Raw genomic sequence first — 12,395 nt, 5'->3', positions numbered from 1 at the left:
TCAGTTACGATTACGTAACTGTAAAAGAGTTCCAGTCACAACTCACTGAACAGCAGTTTACTTCAACCATCTTAAAGATGATCCGGTATTACAGAGATAACAATAAATTATAAGCAGAACTTTAAACATAGCCATCTTCGTGAGTCTTCTTTTCCTTTGTAACTTTAAACCAGCTGGTTGTTTCTACGTCTCGCTTACGGGACGTAACTGGTACAAACCCAACAGTTTACAGTTTAGAACAGCTTACAGTTTATTTATTTCCATTTCCGATTGCTCAGACTGCCGGTCTCTTTTCTTTCCTTTTTTTGAAAATGGATTACAACGCTATATACTTATTAATTGTGGTTGAAGTACAACTTCAAGTTCCAAATAGCGATTTAAGTTCTAAGGTAAGAGGTTGATTGATGTTTTATTGTTGTGGAATGTTCGAGGAAACCGAAATCTCCCGGTTGTTTAGCCACCAGTTCCTGTATCGCTACTTTTGTCGGCAAATCGCCAAAGTCGCTTGCTTTTCATAAGAATTGAATTTTAATCGCAGGACCGAAGGTCTGACATCCTGATGATAGCTCTGATGGATGCAACTGAAGTTTTTCGCATCCAGGAAGTGTTCCCATGAGAGAGTGCTACTAAACAAACAGTGTGCAGTCATACTTGAGATCATCAGATAAGATCTTGGGCTCGATTACCAGCCGCTGTTCGAGAAAGGAGCCCGCGCTCCTCCCCCGAACTCGGAGAGGAACGTAGACCTGACTCGAGAAAGCGGCGGAAATCGAGCCTAATAAGATCTTGGATCAGTTATATTCCTCTACAGCATGTATTGATTGTACGTTCTGACAACATACGTCTGGCGGTCAGTATTGAGGAATTTAACGTAAAGCGATGTTTCCTTTCTACGTTTAACTCTGATAAAAGGCGCAAGGTCATGCTTCTTTTATTGGGGGTGGTTTCTAGTAATATGATTTAACAAAAACCTGCAGTTTCAGATGCGGGTCAATCATTTCCTTCCTCAGTCTAACGTTTGGGATGATCATCCCTCTTTTAGCAGAAAAAATCTATTGGGTCAAAGTCATTTTTATTCAGCAAAATCCACTTTTGATCATTTATTTCTTCTAAAAACGAAATCAAGGAAGATCACTCTAAACGTAGCAAGGTAAATAAATTAAATTTACATCGAAAACGCTCATTTGTTAATCATTACAATTAAAATTCACCACCAATTCTCCAATTTACCGTTATAAGAACGTGACACGTCACAAGATCAAAATAATATGTTTAAGGTAAGGGTTTTATAATAATTAGGAAGAATTTCAGCTTGATGCAACAAATATATCAAGAGATATAACTCCCGGCATAGTCAATCGAAAGTTCGGAAATCGAACTCAATCGAACCCAATCGAACCCAATCCGTGTATAATTTAAAATGTTTTAACATTTTAAAATAATTTTAAAATATTAAAAAAAATTAAAATTAATTTTAAAATAACTAGACGCTTTGCTGCGTGTACCCAGGCAGTCGTTATACTGAGAAGCACTAGCTATATTACAGTTGAGCTAAATGTTCTGCATTTGAAGTTGTACGAAATTCAATCGAATTGATGTGCTTAGCTTAAGCTATTCTGCTTTTGATTGCATTTCTTGGTATCGATTAATAGCTTATTACTCGTTTGCAGGTCTTTAGGGTGTGAAATGAGTCAAGGTCTTTATATCAGCCTATAAACGTTTCAGTCTATTTTCCTTAGCCTTTGTCGTTGTCATTTGCGTTTCTCAAGCAAGCGAGACATTTTGAATTTCATAGTTATGGCGGTGCGTGACATACACCTACAAACGCGTTTGTCGAAATCATATACGTATCTCGTGATTTTTAGCCCATTCAGAAGTTAAAGTGTTAGGAAAAGTGCTTATGTAAATGCTTGTTTGTTCAGTACAGATAATCAGTAGCCTAGATAGCCAAAGTAAGTTCCAGATGTTTACACTATTTTCCGGCCGCAATGTTGACGTACTGCGGAAGTACACCAACATGGCGGCTCCATACTGGTCTCTGTAAATTTGTGCAAAATATTTCGACGAATATTTGAGCTTGGGAAAACGCACAGACTTAAAAATTAGAGGAGTGTCATCTTTATTAAACTCCTATAACATCACAATTTCTTGATTTTATCCACTAAATGGTTTTCGGATAAATTTTTTAATGCGTCAGCCGGGATTGCGTGACAGTGCAAGGCAAGAATTGTTTTGCTGGGGTCAACATACATTAGTTTCTTTCAGCTTTAATGTACAATAATTCGCTACATGAGTTTCACTCTTGTAAAGACACATAACTCTGTTACAAGAAAATAACGAGAGAATATCGTTTAGTTCGAGATTTTATCTTTATTATACTTTACGAAGTTTCTCAGAGCGTTTTATTTAGGTGTACTCGAACAGATACATTCGTAAACAAATTCTGCTCTTGTTGCTCAGACGTTCTTGAGTTCGTGCTGGGATTCTGCTTGGTTCACGATCACGTCTAAAAATACGATGACGCTTCTGAAGATGCATTTTATCAAGTTGGAGAGTTGCTAGCCCCGGTTGATGGCTCCTTTAGTATAACATGATTCTTGATAAATTCACTCAAAATGATCGCTCGTAAATTGATCTGTCGTAAGGCTTGCAGACCGATCCGTTCCGAAAACGTTTAACTTCCTTTAGTGTTGGTCTACCTCCAACGATGTGTTCGTTTGTATGTGATTTCGTCGCCCTACAAATCATGGAATCCGTGCTAACTTTTCACGAGGAAAAATTCTGCAAATTCCATGTGCTTTACGAATGCAAAGGTGACGCATGCGCTTTAGAGACCAGACGGCGATTTATGACTGAGCGTGGAAAAAAAAAAGAAAAAAAAAGAAAAAAACGGAGCCGAAATTTAAACCCAGGCCTCACTGCTTGAGTAAAAATACTTGTGGGCGGCACGCAGCAGCAACTAATGATCTTGTACAACTGAGTTTATTAATCGACCGGTTTCGTCTGCTAGTGAGACTTCGTCAGGATTAAAGTACAAGATCCAAAGATGGAACTTGTTTCATACTAAATATTGGTAGTACAAAGTACGATCCTACTGCAGGGTGTAAACAACAAAACACCCACAAGAAATACGTGCAGGATATGACTAAAATCCTGCGCTGGAAAATGTGCAATGTAATGTACGCGGGGCTCACGGATTTAACGTTAAATCCATCCTCGTATTGGGACTGATTTATTTACTCATGAGTCGAAATGAGGCATATGGATATGAGAAAGTAATTTACTACGCTTTGAAGCGTTTATTCTATCATATTTTTAAAGGACTCTCGACTGAACAAGACGATGAAAACAGCCAGGAATGTGTGTGCCACTCAGTGTACATGTCTCATCTCAAATATAAACATTGCCGACCTTGTCGAATTTTATGGCGGTTTATGCTTGCTGTTTTACTGGAAATATTTTACAGAACAGCTCACAAGGATACTGGGAAGTTAAAATCGCCTCTAAAGCAGCAGAAGGAAGGCAAGTAACGGTGAGTCGTTGTTTCCTATTTTAAACCGTTGACTTCCAAAGAATAACCTTGTGATTTGCATAAAATTGAATTCGCTTACATGTCCTAACATTTTATTTTACTGACGGGGAACATTTTAATTTCCAGAGCTGTAACTTTTCGGGTGAAAAAAACAATAACCAAGGTTTCTTAAAATGTAGATATTTTGACCAAATAACATATAGCAGAGGCCATTTATACTAGTCAAAGTTGGCCTTTTGCTCCTTGCCATTAGAGACACAAATGGCGGCTGTACAAATACCCTTCGTTAAAAAGCTACAAGCAAAACTTCAAGAAACTTGTTACACGATTTTAAAGTATATGAATGAAATAATACTTGAGCCAAGTTTTGTTTTCATGGGATTGTTTTTACGCCCCCGCTGTATTCGTAAAGAAGCGTGAAATTCTGAATATTTTGAGCCGCGAAAACCGCCATTATATGCAAATTTCGAACTTTCTTCAATTTGGCCGTAAAATAAATCGTTGGGACCTTAAACTATTTCTTCCTTGAATAAGTTCACCCAAAGGTATGTTTTGGCGAAATAAAAGAAGAATCGATTTTTCGTGACTGTCTTCCGATTCTCTACACTCTCAGAAAATCACTCTTAAAACCAATAGTCAGTTTCTTTTCAACTTAACAATAAATTCAGAGGTTTCTTTCTTTCACCCGTTTACGACGTTTTTATTGGAGCTGCATGTCCTACTACAACTTCCTTTGTCAGATTTTCATTTTGGATTGAACCTTTTACCTTTACTAAGGTGCTCTTTCATAATTTTCTCGTTTGATATTTGTGTCGGGACTGAAGTTTGCAATTATTCCACATACGTTAAGTATTCAAAGGAACGTTTTAAGTTTCACGAGTTCTTTTTTTTAGTGCAAATCGCGGTTGTATAAGCAGAATTTTCAATTAGGCTTAGCAGTAAGTTAATTTGAAAAGGGGTTTCTCCTCTTTTCATGCGTGGTCATGAGTGCTTGTAATTTTTAGGTAACAGATGATAACATAAGGCAGGTTTGGCATTGAGACACCAACTGCATCGATCTAGACATTTCAGAAAAAAGAGTGGCCAACAGTGGCCGCAATCAGTCCCACAGTTGATAAACAAAAAATGTCTTTATCTGGCGAAAAGCCTCTGGAAACTTCCTTCCATCGGTCAAGGACAATTGTCAGAAATTTTGAAGACAGGTAACATCAAACAATTATATAGTATAAAAAAGTAGGCTCGATCGATATTCTGGAACAACCGAATTTACTGCGTAATTAACTCTAATTTGAAAGTGATGCAAAATATTTCTCTTTACAGTTTTCATGCTCTCACGGAAAAATTACTATAAAAACACTCAGTGCGTTCCGCCCAAGGGTGAATTGAATTTGTCATGACAAATTATTTAGAAATATCCGTTCTTCAAATAAAGAGCTGGTATTCGAGTGGATTAATCGACAAAAGTTTTGTCTCGCGCAAAGTCTATGAACATAAAACAAAAGATGTGCAGAGTCGTTCCCTTTGTTAACTATGATAGTAAAAATACACATAACCTCTCAGTTCCAGTTTGTACTCATGCAATAAATGACTTTAAGAAAACTTTGCGATATATATCTTATATTGTTAACTTAATAACTCGCAATTATACTTGCCAGAAGAATCCCCCTGTACTCCATTTAGTCGTCTATCTTTTCACCTTGCTTCTCCAGATCAATCGCTGTGTGTTAACTTTCTCCCCTAGAGGCATTTTATTTATACTGCTCGCATGACAAAGGTCTCTTTTTATATGCATATTATATTTGTAACAGCCAAAAAATTCACCTTTTTGCCCCTTCCGAAAGTTCCTGAACAGGAAACCGAATTAGTACGTGATTCTGAGCTAATTCTATTGTGTCCAATTAGGGAGTTGGCTACACATGCAGCATGCAATACATGGAAAACTGTAGCAAGGAAGAAGTACTTGCACTGGATTGATCAATCAGAGAAGCCAGAAACGTAAGCGAAATACTGTATTTACTAAACGGACTATTCTTCGTCTTGTTTAGTGACGTCCTCAAACAAAACACTCCCCAATGAAGTGTACTCGTAACCACATCTTTTCTGTGAAACTTGTTCCCTTGTAAGAGCCAGGGATTTGAGCGACAATTAAAAAAAAAAAAAAAAAAAAAAAACATCGTACTGAAAGGGTTATATTTTTATCCCTTTATACGTAAATTTAAACTAGAGTACAGCCCTAAAGTAATGCACGCGCGAGAAGTGACGCAAGAGGTTCTTGCGCCGCAAGAACACGCAAGCCGTCGCAAGAACGAAACATGTCGTGTTTTCGCGGTTTACTCCCAACTTTCGAAACACAAGAAGTAGAAATTCTAACCACAAGAGGCCGCTAGAGTTTATGAATCTTACCGCAAGCTGCAAGAAGGGGCAAGAGATTGCTGCAGGTCAAACTGTTTGTTCGTAGTGCCGTGTTCGTGGTCGAAATGCTCAGCGCTTGCTCTCAACGCTATCCATAAGATAACTCATTTGCTGTGGGAAGAGATCTAGAGACAATGGTTGTTTACCATTTACTCGGAAAAAGCGGTCGCTTGATAGTTGTAGTAAACGGGATGCGTTAAATCCCGAATGGAAATTTCCACGGGGATGCGCTCGTTCCATTTCCACGACTTTTTCTCGGAAGATAGGATTAAAGACGATCCAAACCAAAAGGCCTGGAACTAGTGAATGCTAGCGAATGGAACGCACATTTTCCATTCGGAAATTCCGTTTTAGGAATTTTGGCCAACCTTTAAAGAAATCCTGTTTTCACAAAATTAATCTTCACTTACATTTCATCCGAAATTTCCTGATTTTAAACAATTATTAGATGAATTTTTTTGTGATATATCCGGAATAATCAAGGTCGAGGTAAGTGTCATCAGCTGACGCCGAAGACTGATGCTGATAACACTAACATAACACTACATTGTTTTAAAGAAAACAACGACAAACGTATTATTGCACCGAACACAGTTTATTTTCGGCAAGCCATGTTCTTACTTCGCTGTCCGTGAACTTGACATTGCTCTTGGAAATCAAACATTCCGCGCGCAACCTACGGATAGCAGATTAGTGAATAATCTGTAAGTTGCGCTGTTTCCCAGAATTAACTGTAGGCTTTTAGCCTATGAGAAGACAGATGGCGACTACAATGTATAATAATTTGGGTAAATGGTAAACAAGCAATATCACCTTTAATTTTTGAACAACTCAGACCAGATCTGGATTTATGTTTGCTGATACATTGATATACTCGTGAACGAACCATGAGCCAACCTCGAGCGTGTTCATGTCTTACGAAAAATAAATGGCATGCAATGCATGCAGAAGCGATGACGTGTACGTGCTGTTTCTAAAATTGTTCCAGGAAAATTGGAACATAAACAGACAGGCTGATGGTTAAGCTTAATTAAAAGTAAAAGTAAGATACAACCTGTGTAGGAAGTAGCTGTATTGTAAGTAGCTTTGCATAGTTGGGTTTTGAGAGTCCAAGCTTACTTGTTCCCTTTGTTCAATTGTTCCTCTTTGAACTTAATAATGCAATTCACCTTTTTCCCTTTTGTTTACTTTTCGAAATGGCCGGTAGTGAGACTTAAAAATTTTTATGAAATAAAACAATGTAAAAGAATATTGTGATAGATGTCCCCAAGAGAAATCCAGTGGCGGATCCAGACTTTCACCAATACAGTTTATTTTACGTTTCACAGATAAGTTCAGACATTTCAGTGCTCATACACTGCTCTGACAGTGCTCATTCAATTGAATTCACCTTAAGACAGCAAAAAGTCCGGGCTAAACAGCGCTCACCAATACGTAAATTTATTGTTGATCCTTGACCTATCGCGTGTGCAACTTGCTTGTAGATCTAAAGTTGTATGTATAAATGATGTGTTCGTATTATCAGTTTGCCGGTGAGCGCAAATTTATCCGATATTGCATAAAGCACAACACCATAATCCAAGCTACATTAACCAATTCTGATCAAGAAAAAAACTTCAGCTAGCTCACCTTTTCGTTACCTACACTATTCTCCATTGCTTTCTGCTATCTCAACTGCTTTAACAGCGAACTTCTTCAATTCTAGTTAAATTTCACAAATATTTCAGCCCACAAATATGTTTAGTTCAGCCCTAAACAAAGCTCTCCAATACGTAAATTAAATGTACCACCCTTGACCAATCGCGTGTCCCAAACACACAATGCTCTTCTTCTAGTACAATTTCACCACTATTTCAGCCCAGATATATTTACTTCAGCCCTAAACAAAGCTCACCAACACGTAAATTTAATGTAGAACCTTGACCTATCGCGTTTCCCACACACATAAGTTCAGTTCAGATATTTCGGTGCTCATACAATGCTCACACAGTGCTTATTTGCTACCTCCTAGACTGTATTTCCCTCCCACAGAGCGGCGAGTCGTGCGCGACATAAGCGCAGTGCGACAAAAGCTCTACGCTGCCTATCCAAAAGAATGCGGTGCGTGCCAACTTATAAGCTCTGACTACGTCATCGCTTAATAAGCCCTTTTGATCACGCTAACTTCATAGTCTGCTGGCAGATTACGCGACAATGACAAAACATCTGCAAATAATGAAGCTCGTGCACGAAGAAACAATCCACTGTGTAGAAAAATCGAACTACGGCGTAGTTAGCTGGGGTGCCACCGTTTTTTTTCTTCTTCTTCTTGTGTGATCTGTGAGAGACTGGAGAGTTAGATAGCTTGCTTCATTAAGTAAAATCATTGCAGCCCCCGAGCGAATACAACTTTCTTTCAAATCTCACACTGAACCACAAAGACTGCGAGTGTAAAATGAGACGCCACGATGTTGTAAATTCCTTTTAGAACTTTTTCCAGAGTTATTACAACAGGCGAAAAGCTTTTGCAGAAAAAATATTTTGTGTTTCTAACTTGACAGTCGCCTATGGAAGCGAAAGGCTTTCGTAAATTCTTCCCTGTTTGCAATGCGGTGAAAGATCACCGTCGTCTCGTAACGTACGCTTCCTTGGCGTGAAAAAACTCGAAAAAATTCAACTGTCGATCGGGAAGACACCTTTATGCCCTTGCAATGTTTAAAGTTCGACTTTACTAATATTTCAACGAAAAAGAGTCAAACAAACAAATAAATGGCATTTTTAAAGTTTTTAATCGTTGTTATGTTTCCCTTGCAAACTACTTAAACAAACAAATTAAATGCAGTGATTTAAATACCATGTGCGCATTGCGGACATGTGTGGCTCACGGGTTACTCTAGTTACTTAATTGACTTCTGGTAATACTCGTCAATAGCAGTTTTTTTAAAGAAAAAATAAGGAGGAAAACCAAATTAATCGTGTCTTATTTTCAGTTCGTTTGTATCTCAATCTGGAATGACTTTTGGTGAATACGACATGAGGTACAAGAAGAGCTGCACTACATGAACTGCATTGCTCCGATGTATTTACCCATTCTCGATTGAGCCACTCTACGTTGCCAAACATGTTTTGCTTGTCACCTGAAGACGAAAGCTGTCTGCTTCACGCGACTCAGCGCCGCTAGTTCAAGTGTCCGGGTATTTGACAAATCACAATAGGCGTTGAATAAGGTCGAAGCGACTATGCTCGCAGTGTAGCTGCGAAAGATCTTCAGAGAAATCAAGGATTTTTTTATGAATTACATACACACATCATCGAAGCCATCGTATGCGATTCTATTATGCGAAACACCAAGGTCGCGTAACATCAAAACGGTGTTCTTATTGGTTTCAAAGCTAAAATAAGTACATGGATGTTCTTCACCGAGAAAAGGGGTAAAAGAAAAAAAAAGGACCACTGACTTAAAAAAAAAAAAAAAACGAAAAAAAGCCGACGGATCCTAAAATCGAACTTTGGGATCCACTGGATTGGAACTCGAGTGTTAACCGTATGTAACACTTAAGAAACCTTGCTCCAAGGGGAAAAATCATTACAAAGCTTCAGTCTTATCTGAAATTGGCTAGCAAATATGCGAAGTAGCTAACAAATTTCCCGTGACGAACCCTAAGAGCGTCTGCCTAGGAAGCTCAGTTCGTATATTTACAATCGGTCTTAGGAAGTATAAATACTGTCAAGTTCTAAATTAAAGTAGCTTACCTTAATTCCCACTTCTCAGTGTGCGCCTGAAACAAGAGCCGAAAACCGGATAGCAAAGGCATGCAACGGCGCATAAGTCAGCTTGAAAATTGAAGTTTGTGTTTTTAACTTGCGTGTTGCCATTTCTGGCTAACAAAGGATTAAGGGTTTTAGAGAAAAAGGTGAATGAAACACAGGTATCAAAAACTGTGTTCGGTCACCTTATAGGATTGCATAATTATGTCGAAGCATCTCTGGAAGTGCACTTTCTTCGCTCCACTTCAGTAAGTCGAAAAAGGTCAACCGTCGGTCAGGATGACACGTTTATGTTCTTGCCAATTTAACATTTTAAAAAGGGCGACTTCACAAATATTTCAAGCCAAATAAGTCAAAACAAACAGATAAATGGTATTTTAAAAGTTTTTAATCATTGTTGTTATTTTTACTTTGCAAACTACTAAGTAGTTTGCAAAGTAAAAATACATCAATGATTAAAAAAAACAAGTTAAATAGAATGATTAAAATACCATGTCGGCTAAGCCCTTCAGTATGAGGGGTTTTTTTTTGTTATTTTACTCAACGTTGTAGTGCCATGATATGTTATTCTAGCATCAACACCCCGTCGTCTCTACCTTCCACGCGACGGCGTTTTAGCAGAAATTGTTAGAAAGCCTTTACGTAGAATTGAGAACATAGTCTGCCATTTAGAACCTATATTGTCAAACGACGACGAAAACTACTTGAAAAGGAAAGTTTTGTGAGGCCTCCATATTCTCTAACTCAGAGTTATTTCACTCACGACTGACGTACGGTGATAGCTGCTCTGGGAAGCCAGTTAAATTGTCAACTTGGCTGAAACACGAAAAGGGTCACTAGGTTTGCTTGATAGCAAGAATTGTTAAAGTGGGTTCTGACTGGATAAGCGAAACTTAAAACAACCGTGAACTGCAAGGCACTGGAATACGATTAGCAACGGTGATTCGCGGACATCCTTTCTCCAGTAGTCGACTTTTTGTCAGCGCGGAACAAGAATGCCGAAGTCGCAAAAAGTCGACCGTTTTCCACCTGACTGCAGTGACGGAAAACCCAGCTATGCTCGGGTGAATTCTACAAGCATCACGCAATAGACCTTTTTCGACAGGGCGGTTTGTTGTCCCATTTCAGACCATGTGATGATACTCTTGAGAATTCTTCCTTTAAAATTTTTAAATAGTTGCGTGTATATGAATAAATAATTTTTAGATGGATAAAAGAGCAATTCTCTAGAGAATATCACGTGGTCTGTAATGGGACAACAAACCGCCCAAGCGAAAAAGGTCTATGGACTGGAGAGGACACTCAACGAAGCAATTTGAATAGTAAATATCAAAGCGTAACTCTTGTGGTAAAATATCCTGATTCTTCTATTTGTTTTTATTGTGTTCAATAAGCTTGTAAAGTGCGATTTGATGTTGCCATACCGAGCCCGAGGAAAACGCTCTTAGGATCCTGATGACCTTTGTTTCGTTCACCGTGCACTGTGAGAACAAATAAAACATGTTTTAGCGCCCAAGTTGTTGTCGCCATGTTATAAAAGAATTGGTTCACACTTTTAGCTGTGCGTATATCGAGATATTGATGCACTTGGGAAGTTTGAAAAGTACTCACGAAGCTAGAATTGCTCTCGGCTATCGCCTCGAGCAACTCCGACGTACGCTTCTTTCGTGCTCTCCAAACTTTCCGCGTTCATCAATAACTCGATATACCGCACGCTAAGCATGAAACAATTATTTAACATGCCGGAATAGTGACAAATGCTTAAGCTATGTATATTGAACAGAGGTCTTAAAGCGTAAACTACTTCCCTTTTCAGCACTGAAACAAGAGTGGAAATAGCCGCAAGTCTGACCTGACAGAAGACGACGAGATTTCAAATTATAATGATAGCTATTTTTGCACGACTCAGGCTCTCCTCAAGCGGACATTATGCTCTCTTAACAAATTTGGAGGAAAAAGTCGCGATAGGAGAGCAACTAACCGTAAAGAGCTCCTTTACTGTACACATGCAGGCAAACTGTGGCTACATGATAATAACCTGCGTTGAGTAAAGATTATCTATAGACTTATTTAACTTTTTTTTTCATGTCTTTTTTTAGTGTCTCCGCGTGTCTCGTGATTTTAGGGAGTGTACCGTGTTCCTGATTTTATCTACGCCCAACTCAAGTGCCATGGATTTTGATTTAGTGCGGAGCACGTGCTGCAGTTTTCACTGATCAAGATTTCTTAAAATGTACTCACGTTTATCTTGTGTGGAAGACCAAAATTTAAAAAGTGATGATTTGTGAATGTTTTGATCTTGATGGGCAAGATCACTGACTCTCATAATGTATGACTGCAAGCAGAAAAATGATAAAAATAGTCATCATTTTGAGTTATTCATGCATAATAAGTTCCGTGAGAAATGTTAGATGACAACATAACCTGAACCATATCAAGCTGGATCTCTTTTAAAACTAGATCTAACCGGTTTATTTTTAAACTCTTTTTTAAATCGCTTTATTCTATAGTCCCCTGTCGTCTCTCAACGCTTCCTCGGCGAGGAGAGTTTCGTGCGACTTCAACGGAAGACTACCATAAAACAAGCCCGCAAGGACAAGTCTGACCTCTCACTCATATTTTATCAATTATCACGTTTCCTGACATTCTTTTCTGATCCGACGGTCAATAAGCGACCGTGGAATATATTCAATCCTATTTAAGA

At 38.5% G+C, this 12,395-nt stretch overlaps 1 long non-coding RNA gene across 2 annotated transcripts; it reads left to right on the top strand.

Annotated features, from left to right (window-relative positions):
* Positions 1–1,494: 1,494 nt before the first annotated feature.
* LOC145487669 (uncharacterized) lies at positions 1,495–11,993 on the top strand. Of its 2 annotated transcripts, XR_014049436.1 has the most exons (3): positions 1,495–3,532; positions 5,435–5,527; positions 11,791–11,993. It is a non-coding gene; the product is annotated as an uncharacterized LOC145487669 (long non-coding RNA). The 2 variants fall into 2 exon arrangements; XR_014049435.1 differs by lacking the exon at positions 11,791–11,993 and having other exon boundaries at positions 5,435–6,730.
* The last annotated feature ends 402 nt before the right edge of the window (positions 11,994–12,395 follow it).

The sequence above is a fragment of the Orbicella franksi genome, chromosome 5, assembly GCF_964199315.1.
Source record: "Orbicella franksi chromosome 5, jaOrbFran1.1, whole genome shotgun sequence".
Taxonomy (NCBI): domain Eukaryota; kingdom Metazoa; phylum Cnidaria; class Anthozoa; order Scleractinia; family Merulinidae; genus Orbicella; species Orbicella franksi.
Note: the sequence above shows the minus strand (reverse complement) of the source record. Positions and strands in the feature narration are given on the sequence as shown.